Here is a 5,349-nt window from a genome sequence, read left to right on the forward strand (position 1 = left end):
CACACGGCCCGCTGTCCATAATTCTATCGACGCTAGCCGAAAAAACCCCGGTTTGGCCATATACTGTGTATTGACACCCCACGACTGTACGGTGTCTCTAACACCTTTCTGCCAAATTCGCTCGCAGCCCACCTCAGTTTCTCCGCTACGATGCTGATGGCGCAAACGAGCACGGTCTTATGGCTGTTATTCTCTCTTCCTAGAGGAAGGACAGCCTCAGACTTTTGCATGGCTCCAAGCGTTTGAATCGCGCCCTCTCCGGACGGCCACTCAAAGGCTTACAGCCAAGCGGTTTATGACGTTTTTCGGCCATATAGCTGATTTATATTAGCGGATCCGAAGACGCTCACACCTCCGCTCCAATACTCGGAGATATTTAGGGTAATATCAACCTCAAGTGAGCTTGCTACCCGCCACAATAAGTTTCAAAGCTTAAAGCGCGCGCACAGTCAGACGCGCGCGGCATCTCGTTTAAGACGGGCGCACGTACCCCTCTAACGAGCCTCAGAAAGCTGAATATCGTGGCATTGTTCATAAGTCCACTTCAGTTTGACTAAGCAAAGGTCCCGCCCCGAGCTGACGGCCGGGAAGCTTGCTTAAGTTACACACTGCTGCATGAAGTGCTGTCATTACGAGCTAGCCCAGCATTTGCTGTGGATTGAACACGCTTTACGACGGCAATCAGCCTTCGGCGCGTGGAACGCCATTTGTCTCATATAAATCACCTTGTACTGTGAATACGGTACATTAAGAGGATGATTTAGCACTGCAGCACGCTCGACCGTGTTATTGTGATAATGCGGTCGGGCAATCTACGGTGGTTTCATTATTTACCGAACCAGACTGAGATCTCGCCCCCTGAACAAGCTGACGAGTCATCTCCTTTATAAACTCATTGCATCGCTTTATAAGCTATGTTCAATCAGAGTGATACGCATCTCATGCTTAAACTACCAATATTAACCCATTACGATGGGCGTGCGGAGATGGCATCCGTGGGACACGACCTACATTACGTGCCTTATGACACATTGACACAAGCTGCTAGGACCCCTTTCACGAGGCGTCCTTATGCAAAGTCTGATCCATTCTGTCTAGTGACATTTGAAAGTCAATACCCCCCGCGAATCGTGGGTGGAACACTTTTCTCCTCACTACAGAGGCACGGCGGCTCTCTCCCCTACCTATATCTATGTGGCCGTGATAACAGCGAACCACGCTTTTACGACCGACCATTCATTTAATTCACAAGCCTGTCATCTCTCAGATGCGGACGGCGGCGGTAACAGCGAACCATGCTTTTACGGCTGGCCATTCACTTTATTCATAAGCCTGTCATTTCTCAGATGCGGACGGTGCCCGAGGCACAGCGCTCTGGAACTGTCCAAGGTCCTGGATGACACATACGTCTGACGTACATCAGACGATCAGCTGTTCATCTGCGTCACAGATCACTCACTAGAGCACCTGTCAATACAGGCTATTTATGGATCGTTGACGTTATCACCTCCCGTGACAATTATGCTCACTTGTCTTAGAGCATGGGCATGGTCTTAGAGGTTTCTCATTTGACAATTGTGACACGGCCGGCTGGTCCCCGCCGTCCACGTTGTCAGTTTACAGCTTCGACATCCCTGCTTCGCACTACTGAGGTTTGTTGCATTAAAGGTGCGCCCATTAGCTCACCTGTATGCACGATATGGTTTTTAATTATATGCGTCCACCGTGCGCTTAGAGAAGCTCACATGTACACGCTATAACATTTTGGTATACAATAAGATGCGCTTGGGAAAGCTCACCTGTATACACAGCTGTGTTATGATTTGTGACACATACATTGTTGTTCATCTGTGTACGTTCACGGTGCGTTGGGTGCCCACCGTTACGTTCATCAATCATATTTGTACACATTCACGGCGCGTTCTGTGCACTGATTTATCTATACGCATTCACGGTGCACTGAAGAGTTCACCCGTGTGCGCACAATTTATTATCAGAACACATGACGGCGCGCTCGAGAATCTTGCCGGCCTGTGCATTATAACACTCTGATTCATCTATATGCATTCACGATGTATTCAAGTGTTCACCTGTGCCCGTGCAATTTATAGTCAATACACATTTACGGCGCGCTTGGAAAGCTCACCGATCTGTGCACTATAATACTACCTATATGCATCCCGATGCGCTCGAGGGTGCACCTGGGTTCACACTATTGTGGTATCTGTATAATCCCACGCTACGAACCGTTCTGCCGCATATTATAGTCAGATCGGCCGTTCGTGAGCTTCGCAGATCACTCACTACGTATGTCTGTTGCTAACAGTGGTTATGTCACAGGTAGGGGTGGACCCAGGTGTAAATAAGGTCACGCCCCTTTCTCCACCTCGAGGAGATTCCCAAAGCCACCCCAATGACCAGACACACAAGGTAAGCATAAAATTAAAATATACTTTATTAAATTACTTAAAAATATTAAATAGGGAAGGGGAAAGGGGAACTTAAAATAACGGCCACTCCAGGCTCTCCTCCACAGCTCAATATCTCCATGTTCACGTTGGCTCTCCTTTTCTCTCTCCACAGACGACTACTGGGACACAAAGGCACAATGAATTGGTTTCCAATGGTTCTCTCACCTCTGCGCTGACTACAGCTTTGGGTAGGTATGGCTCTCTTCACAGTTCGGTATCTCAGCGTTCACGCTGTCTCTCTCTCTCCACAGATGACTGCTGGGACACAAAGGCACAATAAATCGGTTCCCAATGGTTCTCTCACCTCTGTGCTGACTACAGCTTTGGGGTAGGTATGGCTCTCTTCACAGTTCGATATCTCAGCGTTCACGCTGGCTCTCTCTCTCTACAGATGACTGCTGGGACACAAAGGCACTGTGAATCGGTTTCCAATGGTTCTCTCACCTCTGCGCGGACTACAGCTTTAGGTAGATATGGCTCTCTGCACAGCTCTCACAACACACTCCTCTTCCCTGTTGGTTTAGCAATTTTAACAGGTCATATTTTATTTAGCAGGGTGGCGGACTTACGATAGCGGCTACACGTTGTGTCAACTGGACAGTGGTTTCTTCTGTGCCGCCGGGGGCCAAAACCCTCTCGGCGAGCTCGTTGGTCGACAGAGGGGCGAGAACGTCACGCCGGCACACCGGGTCGAGCGCTGCCCTTTCCTCGAGACCCGTTGGTCAATCGAAAACTGGACCGGGGCGCCCTTTCGTCGAGACCTCGGGCCGATGGATCTCCTTCGCCTCAAGCTCTGTGATGATAAAGAGACACAGGTAAGGTAGCAGTATTATAGGTAATACTCACACACCGTCGATCGCACAGTTCTTCACCGCCACTCCTAAACTCAAGTCCGCCAAGCGTTTGGCTGGGAAAATACTTCGAGATGCCGCTCCGTGATTTTAAGACTGAAACACACTCACAGCATATTCATGTCTTACTCTAGGACCGTTCTTCCTCTTCGTCGTCTCAGGAACGAGTGACTGGAGGCGGGGGTACGTCAGACAAGACAACAGCAATCTCACTGCAATACACAGCATTACACAGCACCACTTCAAGTGAAAATTTCTATATCCAAGACTCACCCTCCACGCTCAGTGCACACAAATAGACGCCCGTCTTCCTTTTCTTCGCTCTGGACGAAAAATATGGAGATGGTAACTCGGCCTAGTGTTTGTTTTCGTCACCGGAGCTGTTTCAGCACAAAAACCCTTCGGCTCACCCACCGCGCTGGTTCAGGGGTAGGGCCACCCACTCTCTTTTTCCGCAAACGTATACTCACAATAGTGCGTCTTTCCTTCCTTCGTTTCTTTCATCCAAGGTCAGTATTCGTTTAATTCTTCTACCTATAAGGTCGTCGGTATCTCCATCAATGGAAGTTAACAACAGGGATAATAAGCGATTTCGGGGTGCTCCTTTCAAAAGATCCACCGCTTTTCTTCCTTTCACCTCCTATGGCTCTGTCCTCTCTCCGCTCGCTTTAGCGATCCCCGGATCAACAGAGCTTCGGGCTCTTCAGAAGATGCGTGTCTTTATATTGCCTTCGGCAAAGGAGCTCCCCCGTGTCACTCGCCTCTCGTGTCCATCGCGCTCGTGTGAATCGCCCCCAAACTGTGGTTTAAACTGCCCTGAAATACTCTCCTGAGTGTTGCCATCGTCCAATCACCCGGCGCTCCTCTTAATGACTCTCAGCTGTATGTAATTTGGCTGATTTCAGCGTTCGCGACGCTACCGGATGTCCGGTGTTTTCTCTTACCGGTCCGGGCGGAAACATCCGGGCGGAACCAAAACTTTCCAAATTTTTGGTTCCGCCTAAAAGATCGTCACCTTGTGACAGTTATTTAGATGGATCGTTGAAACCATCGCACTGGCTCACGCCCCTCTATGAGCTATGTCCTATATAGAGCCCACTCTCTGCGAGTTTGGCTTCTTCATGAACTTGGTCTACAGGGGTATCTATATCTATATTTGATATCTGCTACGCGGCCGGCTGGTCTTCGCCGTCTACGTTGTCAGATTGTACAGCTTAGACGTCCCTGCCCTACGAGCGCAGGTTCTCTCGGCTCAATCATGCACGCTCATGCGTTTTATGTGTACACCACGGTGCGCTCAGCGAGCTCACCAACGTGACTCTGAATTTACTTATCTCGCACAGCCGCGGCGCGCTCGGTACCTCGCCGTTTTGTGCTATGTTATGTGCCCCCGGTGCGTTTAAAACCCCACCGTGTGCGCGTCAACAATTTATATGGTGCTTACTCATTTGCTTTTTAAGCTGTGAATATGCCGGGTATAGGGCCACACGCAGTGTCTCTCCGGTAAGGCACTTCAGTACGTTGTGTATGCACGGCGTGATGGGATTACGTTCCCCCATAGCGTCAGCTAACTGACGCAATGCGAAGTGAACCGTATTGAAAGGGAACGCTTAGGTTACTCACGTAACCCCGGTTCCCTGAAATAACGGGAACGAAGCATTGCGTCTCTTGCCGTGCTACAAACGTCTACGCAGCGAGTGTTATTCGGCTGCGCGCTTCAGTCGAATATAATGAGCTCCTGACGATTGAACCGCGCTTATATAAGGACGCGTTCCTCCCGCGCGCGGGTTCAAACGTCATTGGTCTGTACTTTGTACAGACGTTAACCAATAGGCTTCAGTCACGGAGTAAACAGGAGTTTCCCCCATAGCGTCAGCTAACTGACGCAATGCTTCGTTCCCGTTATTTCAGGGAACCGGGGTTACGTGAGTAACCTAAGCGTTTTTTTATTTTACCGCATCGTTGTCTTCTCGACACTTTGCGTGGTTGATAGCCCGCAGCCATTGGTTACACCGCAGCAAACGATG

The sequence above is a fragment of the Paramisgurnus dabryanus genome, chromosome 11 (genome assembly GCF_030506205.2).
Source record: "Paramisgurnus dabryanus chromosome 11, PD_genome_1.1, whole genome shotgun sequence".
NCBI classification, from domain to species: domain Eukaryota; kingdom Metazoa; phylum Chordata; class Actinopteri; order Cypriniformes; family Cobitidae; genus Paramisgurnus; species Paramisgurnus dabryanus.